Raw genomic sequence first — 9,458 nt, 5'->3', positions numbered from 1 at the left:
AGAAGATGACAGATCAGATATTGACCAATAAAACTCTAAGCAGCTTCTGATCTGCTAAAATAAACAATGGGTTAAGAATAGCATTCTTATGGAGACTTAAAATCTAAAATGTATAAAGAAATGGAGGGATGCAGAGCCCTTTAAAAATGTTTTAACCCTCTGATATGTAATGGCTTTAAAAGTTGAAGGAAGATCTTTGCAGAAGTCAGTGTTATTTTTAAAAGCGTTCTTTTTCTTTTCAATTTAGTAGTTTATCCATCAAATTGTCACGTGCTTCCTTCTGTCATGCCTTTACCACATATCGTGATCCTGGCCTAGAGGGATCTCCTCTGCAGCTGAAAAGGAAGTGTATTCAGTCTTCGTGCTTGTTCAGTCATTGACCTATCTGCTGAGTCTGCCTCCAGGATGCCATTTAGGGATAATGATGGGATTTTTGATTCTCACATCCCGTCGGCTAAGAACGGGACTAAGACCAGCATTCCATGAGAAATGAGTTAGTGACCAGCCATCCAATGCTATTGATTTAGTCTCATGTGGTTAGGGCAACAAATTATACCATTTCCTATCTGATCCACCCACCTCTCAAAATTTTCACTTTTTTTTAAGGGATGTATGCTTCAGATCTTTCCTTCTGTCCTTGATATTTTTTGCTGCTGTTTTCTCTCTTACCGTGGAGGCCTATCTGTTCTCTAAGATTTATGTGTATTAGAGGACATGAGCTTTTATACTAGATTACAACTCTTCTATTCAACAATAGCAAAAAAATGCACTTATTTTTGTGCCAGCTGTACATATTTAATATATTTTTTTTAAAAGAAAATATATTTTAAGTAGAACTTGTTACATTGAAGTAGGTAATTGTCAATCTAAGGGCTGTCATCTTTGTGCCATGGTTGATTTAATGCTGTTAGCTGGCTGACTCTTACGTCATTTCTTGAGGTCTGTCGGAGAGAACTGTGCGTGCCAAATATTTTCCTCTACATTTCAATTAATAACGGTGAAGACAAATACGTATCTCATCCTGGTTGACCCCAGGAAACGGTGAAAGGCTGAATGGAATGAAACCTCAGAACCACAAAATCAGCTGTTTATGATTGTATCGTTCTCTAGTAGCTGATCTGCAAGGAGATTGTACTCCCTACTGACAACTAATGGAGACTTTTCTTTAGCGCCGGTGGCAGAAGTCTGCGCTTTTGAAGCTCAAATTAACCAGCAACTGTGGTGTCTGCATTCAAACATAAATTTGTTACAAAGTGCCTGAGTCAGATTCCGGCTGAGTCAGATTCAGGTTAAGTCAGACTGGGGTCTGAATTCTGTCCTTATTAAAACACCTGCAAATCTTATTGGAGCTGCTCAAGAGTAACATAATGCAAAATTTATTCCAGAGGCTTTAGGCTGAAGAAGAATGCCTTTACGTAGCTTTCATTCAACAGCTGCTGAAGAGCAAGTATGCTTTACACTTTCACCTAAACTTTCAGGATTATCCTCTGTGGCTGTGGAGGTTAGAGGTGAAACATGCTGAACTGTATTTTAACTTGCATTTGAGAGTATGCTCTGAAATGACTTAGCATATGGAAACACTGAAATTAATCCAAAACCACAGAATTTATGCTTACATAGGACTTGATTGCACAGCAGACTGTTTCCAGCAATGTGCTGAACATCTGTATCTGTTGCTCATCACTTCCAAGAACTGGGTCTGTATTGAAACAGCAGCCCAAAGGAAAAATCAGGGGTTCAGCCATGGCGGTTAATTTTATGGGCTCTTCATATTATGGTGGCAGAAAAATCCTATGTATTCATGTAAATATTATCAAAGCAATTTTTTAACCTGTTCATAGCTGTGTATAAAAAAGTAAAACTGGTTTTATTTTTATAATTTATGTATGACTTGAACTCTCCTGTTCTGTTCTTTCTATTAAACAAAATGCCTTTACGTTTTCTTTGTTTTAAAAAAATTAAAAAACCTACTATTTGTTGATTTCATTTGCATCCCCTTAATTTCTGTATCCAAAACATTACTTTTGGCTCTTTTTATCATTATTGCCTAATTAAAGCAGGTTTGATCGAGTTCTTCGAGTGCTTGCTCATATCGATTCCAGTTAGGTGTGCGTGCGTGCCGTGTGCACGGCCTTTGGAGAATTTTTACCCTAGCAACACCCGGTGGGTCGGCTGTTGAGCCCCCTGGAGTGGCGCCTTCATGGCGCTCGATATATGCTGAGAGCAGGATCGGTGCTGCGGCTCGACCGACAGTGCCGATGGGTGTATTAGAGCCGGCTTGCCCCGGGACGGTGCCGCACGTTCAGGAACTGGTGCCTTGGAATGAGGCTGAGGGGATGCCAATGCTGTCATGGCAATAAGATCCCATGCAGCTGCAAAGGTATCCGGGGTGGACGGCAACTGGACCTCAATCATGCTCCGTGTCGGGGAGTCCAGAGGCACCGGACTTGACGGCTCTCCCCTCGGGGCTGGAGTCAACGGTGCCGAAGCCGTAGACTGTGCCCCTAGACGCTCCCCTGCGGGACGCGTCTCCATGGGGGGTTCCAGAGAGGCTGGTCTCTGAGGAGGTGGGCCACCCTTTTCCGGCTTCCGGTGCTGTTTCTGGCCAGGAGAATGGGAGCGGTGCCGGGCCAATAATGTCGGTTGCGGTGCCAGGGAGCGTCGGAGCTGTGGGTCTCGGTCAGAGTCCAACCGCGGTGCCACTCCAACCGCTGCCGCCGGGGCGCGCTGCACACTGAGGTGCTCAGTGCCAGATCTTGGCGCGCTGCAGGAGGCTGAGGACTAAGGGCCGCCTCCATGAGGAGCTGTTTTAAATGAAAGTCCCGCTCCTTCTTAGTCCGGGGACTAAACCCTTTGCAGATCCTGCACTTGCCTGAGGTGTCTGGGGGAGTCTCATTAAGCAGACAAGCGTCATGGGGGTTGCCCGTTGGCATGGGCTTAGAGCAGGAACCGCAGGGCTTAAATCCCAGAGCCTTGGGCATGAGCCCAAGAGAAAAATGGGGAAGGGGGGGGAACCCAACCCCACTAATACTAGTTATAACTATCAACAACTATAACTATTGATTGTAAACTATGCTAGGGAGAGTGGAGAGCAGCGAAGCAGGACTCCACCGTTCCAACGACCATCACGGGCCGTAAGAAGGAACTGAGGAGGTGCTGGGTTGGCTGGGGTATATATCGAGCGCCAGGAAGGCGCCACTCCAGGGAACTCCACAGCCGATCCACTGGGTGTTGCTAGGGTAAAAATTCTCTGATAGCCGTGCACGCGGTGCGCACACACCTAATTGGAATGGATATGAGCAACACATGTCGAAGAACAACAGTTACAAAGGTGAGTAACTGTTTTTTCAGTCTCATCTACCACTTTCTAAATGTTGGTACTAGTTTAAAATGAAGTAGGATGTAGTAAAAAGCCATTCATCTTGAATTTCAGAGAAGATGAGTGAAGCTGCGATCCTGCAATCTGTTCTGTGCCCTATTTCCACCCAAACTCCCATTGACTTCAGTGGTGGACGTGTGTAGCTGTGTGGAACTCATTGCAGGATGAGGGGCCTTAGTGATTATATCAAAAGATACAGTGTATGGAATGGTGTACAAATTCCCAATGTCCTGTACTGCATGTAAACAGGCCTATATAAATATTTATTACAGCCAACTCTTGATGACTGGCCTACAAAGAGGCTGCAAATCCTTATGCTACTGCCACCTCGTGGAGAATCTCCTATTGGAGAAGTCTGTGCTTTTACGGGTTGAAGAACCAGAATTCTATTTCCTGCTTCTCACAATGCTGATAAACAGAAAGTTGTCCCTATGTATATGGCCACAACAAATTGTTACAAAGGGTCACTGCCCCGTAAGACTGATTTACATGTAAGTTACTTAGGAGTGTCATAAAGAGTGACTTACTATATTTTATCTGAAATTGAAATTTTACAGGAGTTACCAGTTGTGCTATGGGTTACTCTTTTAAGATTCAGTCCTGCAAAGTGCTGAGCAATATGGCCTGATTCAGTAAAGTACATGTTTAACTATAGGCTCATGAGCAGTCGCATTGAAAGTAGTGGGAGTCTCTGTTGTCTTCAGCAGGCATTGAATAATGCCCTTAGTGTTTTGTTTGGGGGACGATGGAGGAAATATCCTTTCAAGACAAAGCCATGCTAAAGTAGGGTTTCAACCATTATCAGATATTAACTTTTTGTTTCACTTGTTTCCTTGAGGACACATTATTGTGTCTAAAACATGTGCCTTATGTGGCATCTATTGGCTCATGACCATTATCAAATCAAGTGCTATTAAGAAACATTTGATCATACTGAAAATGTTTTGAAGCAAAAAAAACATACTTTCACCCACTTTTTAAATTGTATCACATTGTGTGGTGGCCTCCCTTACAAATAAAATTTACCCTGCATTTTCCATAGCTATCCTTTGTCCTTGAAATGTAGGTGGTTCCACTGGTACACTCATTGATGGACATCTCTATTACACACTCGGTGGTCTACAACTCACGTGATAAGGGTATATGCCTCTGGTACACACTTAGTGGTTGCACTGGGTGAGTTCCTGTTGTCTGGGACTTGCAATATTTATTAATTTTTTCTAATGTGCCAGCTGCTGGAGTCATAGAATCATAGAACTGGAAGGGATCATGAGAGGTCATCTAGTCCAGTCTCCTGCACTCAAGGCAGGACTAAGTATTATCTAGACCATTCAAGACAGGTGTTTGTCCCACCTGCTCTTAAAAATCTCCAGTGATGGAGCTTCCACAACCTCCCTAGGCAATTTATTCCAGTGCTTAACCACCCTGACAGTTAGGAAGTTTTTCCTAAATGTCCAGCCTAAACCACCCTTGCTGCAATTTAAGCCCATTGCTTCTTGTCCTATCCTCAGAGGTTAAGAACAGTTTTTCTCCTCCTTGTAACAACCTTTTATACACTTGAAAACTGTTATCGTGTTCCCTCTGTCGTCTCTTCTCCACACTAAACAAACCCAATTTTTTCAATCTTCCCTCATAGGTCATGTTTTCTAGACCTTTAATCATTTTTGTTGGTGTGCTCTGGACTTTCTCCAATTTGTCCACACCTTTCCTGAAATGTGGTGCCCAGAACTGGACACAGTACTCCAGTTGAGGCCTAATCAGCATGGAGTAGAGCGGAAGAATTACTTCTCGTGTCTTGCTTACAATACGCCTGCTAATACATCCCAGAATGATGTTTGCTTTTTTTGCAACAGTGTCACACTGTTGACTCATATTTAGCTTGTGATTCGGTATGACCCCCAGATCCCTTTTCGCAGTACTCCTTCCTAGGCAGTCATTTCCCATTTTCATGTGATAACATCAGAATCTTGAGCTTTCATTGACAAATAAGAGTATTGTTACCCTTATGGTTGGGAGACAAGCTTGAAAATGGGAAACGGAAGGGCTCAAAAACCAAAGAGAAAATAAATCAACTACCCCTGCTATTATGTTTTAAAATCTCATTATATTTAAGCCAGTCTGATGATGATGGGGTGGGGGGGGGTATGTTAACTCTATGATGTCTGAATGCTTGGTGATGACGGTGGCACTGTAGTGGGTGCACACCGCTCGCTGCAATGCATGGTGGTAGGGTGACCAGATGTCCCGATTTTATAGAGACAGTCCTGATTTTTGGGTCGTTTTCTTATATAGGCTCCTGTTACCCCTCACCCCCGTCCAGATTTTTCACATTTGCTGTCTGGTCACCCTACATGGTGGTGTATGGCCAGGGTGAGGCACAAGGTACCTGGGTGGGCCAGGAGGTGGCCAAGCCCCACCATTCTCTCTAACCCCCAGGGCTCATTGGAAAGCCACCTGGCTCAAAAGGGCTGCAGGGGGCAGGTGTTTCCTTACAGGGGCCTAGCTGGGCTCAACGTTCTGCCAGGCCCGGTGGGGGCGGGGACGACGAGCGATTGCTCGGCACTCTACAGGCAGGCGGCCCCATCCGATAGCTCCGGCTCGATTGGCGCAGGCTCCGGCTCACTCACTCGCAGGCCCTGCTCCAAGAGCGCCATTGAGGGAACAGGGAGCGAGGCAGGTACCTGCGGGGGGCGGGGGGAGGCGCCGCTAACGGCTTCGGGGAGCGGGCCGCGGGGGACGCTGCCTGGGCTCCTGTCCCTGTGAGTGACCCCCCCCGGCGCCTGGTCTTCAGAGAATGACCCCCCCCACCCCGGGTCTGCGCCCTGAGTGACCCCCCCACACCCTGGTCCCCCTTAGCTCCCCAGGGGCCTGGCCCGTAGAGAGTGGCCCCCAACTTCTCCCTTAGCTCCCCTGGCTCTCAGAGTGACCCCCCCCCCGGGGTCTGGCCCTGGCTGTGTTTCTCTGGCTCCCTTGCTGGGCCCTGGCACCACTGCCCCTGCCCCCTGTTACCTCTCCCTCCAGCTGCCCCCCCCCCCCCACAAGCGCCCTCATAGTGACCCTGTCACCCCAGCCTCCTGGGGCAGCCCCTGCTGTGCTCTTAGCAAGGTGACCTTTCCCTGCCTCATGCCAGTAGCACCCACCCTTTCCTAGGGGTTTACTGCTGTCTGCTCCCCAAACAATGCCCCCCCCCCCCGGACTGTATAGCCAGAGTCCAGCCAGGTATTCACCCCCCAATAATCCCTTACACTGACCCGGCCTGCCTTTACCAGGGGGCAGGCTCTGCCAGCCCACTCACCCCAGTAATCCTATCCCACTGGGCCTGTGCCACTGGTTTAAAAGTCCCCTTCTCGCCAAAGAGTCGTCACGAGGTTTCTGAGATTTCTTGACGCATCCTCCCATCCTTTCTTAATACAGTCCCCACTCCTCCAGCCTTTCCTGATAAATGTTTACTCACTTTTGTTTAGTATTTTTCAAGTAAGATTGTATATATCCCACGGTGAATTTAAACTACGGTCAGAATTTACTTGAGTTTAACTCAACTATGATGACTTGCAGAAATGTGTCTTTTCCTTTTCACGTGATCCTGTTTTTTGATAACATATCCAGTCTATCTTAACACTGTCTCAAGGTTTTCATCTTGATTTTGCATCTACAGTTCTCTCTGAAGGGTGGAGTGGGAAGGATAGGGATATTGCTTACATGTTGGTTAAAACTTTTATTTTGTTAGTCATAGCTAAAATTTCAATTTCAACTAAAAGTGAAAGGTGGATGCCAGTATCGGCTGTGTGAAAGACAAGACTTTAGTTTGTGGAGTGTAGCTAGCATTGCCTGTGAAAACTATTAAAGGAGCTTTAAGTCAAAAGATCTGATAATTTTAAATAATGAACTCCTTGACATTTAATATTTTTGGTTTTAATAGTTTACTTTGCATTATTTTAAGCTGTTTTGTGTTTAACTTTTAGTTCTAGTCAGTTTCACTTTTCAGCCTTAGCACAACTCTGTGTTTGGGTTTTTAATGCTGAAGAGAAATTGAATGTTTGGGGGCAGGGTTTAATAGAAGAAAGGTTTCATTGATATTTTAAAAAATGTGAACATTCATGTTGTAACCATCAGTCAAGTAAAACTCATATTAGCTATGGAAAAACCCTGAATTTTAATATAAAAATTAAAATATGGTCCTCAAATTAATCATTTCCCTTTAGTGTCCTGCTTTTTTATATAAAGTATCTTTTTCACTTTCCACCACCTGCAACTCCATATTTTAAAAAATTGATTCATGTTGCCTTGGGGAAAATGATGTACCCCCAGACACTCAGTTAATAAAGCAGGGGTATGTATAGTATTTTTCCACATCATACCGTGTATTCACCCTTTGTTTACCAATGTTTAGGTAAGTGCTTGGTCCTGCTCCCATTGACGTTAATGATAGTTCTACAGTTGACTTTGATGACAGCACTGTGAGGCATAAATTACAATGTGCCTTTTTATTTTCTGGCAACAGCACAGGTTGAAATAGAAATGTTTGGTAAAGATTGTGAGGATAAAAAATTGGAATTGTGACCATTGTCGAAGTACGTATATTTTATCTTTAGAATCTTGACAGTATCCCTTTAAAAATTGTAAAGTCATGATAGCTGTCAGTATTATCTGAGCTTATTGAACCTGAGCAGACAAGAAATTAAAACTAAGTAACTTGTTTTGCAAGTGTTTATAAGAGTGCCACAAAGAAATAGAATTAAAGGCCCTGTACTGGAAGCTGATCCACACAGGTAGATCTCTACTGGTTCATTGTACCCATTGACTTCACTGGGTGTGAAGATCCTCTGACATGAATCAACTTGTAGAATTGGCGCCTTTGTTAGCAAAAGTTGAGTTGAGCTTTCCATGCATACACACTACTCTTTCAATTCACGTCCACTGAGGCAAGATTAATGACACTAGATTCTTTTCAGCAATGGGTGCTGGCATCCCAGCACGATCAAGTGGCTTCTTATTTTATGAACATGATTACATGTTGGTCAGAGAGCTTAAAAGACTAACCAAATAAATACAACATAAATATTTCAGACTGAAACTACTAAAAGTGTATAATGTATCACTGGGGGTATAACTATGTAGTGTATAGAAGTGTGCTGAAAGAAGGCACATGCTTATTTGCATCCTGTGCACAGAGCTAAGTAAAAGTTAGGATGGAATTACCCATTTTTTCCTGTTCTAGGGCCACATTGCCTTCTACAAAAGTAATTGCTTTTTAGGGGACAGGAAATTCATCAATTTTCATTTATGGAGTTTCCGGTGCACTCTTCTTTCAGGGAGTTTGGGTTTCACTCTTCCTATAATGGAAAGGGCTGGAAGTTTGGCTTACTTCTTTTCCCAGAAAACCTGATCTGTAGAGTCCCTGAGATCCACAGAACATGGGCATTGGCTCCTCTCAGTCATTTCCACAGCAGTGCTGCAAGGACTTCCCTGCTAGCCACTGCTGCTCCTGGGAATCTTGTTCAGGGGTTTTTACACAGAATGGAGCGGGGATAGTAAGTAATATTGACCAGATCAGCATTAATGTGAACTAAAATAGGTTTTGGGGTGCGTATGTGCATGTGCACTCAGATAGCAGTGATAGATATGGTATGAAGCCATACGTAAAAATTGGGGAGAGAACACTGTCACAGAGTGTGGCCACCCTCCACTCCAGACCATAATTTCCAAAGTTGGAGAGCCCAGACCTTATGGAGTACCAGTAGAGGGGTTTCCTATGGGATTTGAGGGACAGGTACAAGGCTACAGAAACAGCACATTAACCTGCATCCAGAACTGCTTATTTTCTGTCTCCTTCCTGAAGACAGAGAGGACAATGTGGTACCTTTTCTTTTATTGCTTCAAAATAGGACAGTGCTGCAATATGAAGGAAGCAAAGATTAATTTTTGTATGATGATTCTATGAGTAGAGGTTATATAAGATCATATTATGTAAGTATAATGCTTTGATCAGTAGATCTCAAAGTGCTTTACGAGACAGGTATCATTATCCCCCTTTCACAGATGCGAAAGCTAAGGCACAGAGAAGTGAAGTGGTTTGCTC

At 44.2% G+C, this 9,458-nt stretch overlaps 1 protein-coding gene across 1 annotated transcript in view; it reads left to right on the top strand.

Annotated features, from left to right (window-relative positions):
* Positions 1–5,969: 5,969 nt before the first annotated feature.
* VPS13D (vacuolar protein sorting 13 homolog D) overlaps positions 5,970–9,458 on the top strand; it is a 193,845-nt gene continuing 190,356 nt past the window's right edge. The window contains exon 1 of the mRNA XM_065421413.1: positions 5,970–6,052. The gene's annotated coding sequence lies outside the window, so the exon portion shown is untranslated. The remainder of the gene's footprint in view (positions 6,053–9,458) is intronic.

Source organism: Emys orbicularis, chromosome 22 (genome assembly GCF_028017835.1).
Source record: "Emys orbicularis isolate rEmyOrb1 chromosome 22, rEmyOrb1.hap1, whole genome shotgun sequence".
Classification (NCBI taxonomy): domain Eukaryota; kingdom Metazoa; phylum Chordata; order Testudines; family Emydidae; genus Emys; species Emys orbicularis.
Note: the sequence above shows the minus strand (reverse complement) of the source record. Positions and strands in the feature narration are given on the sequence as shown.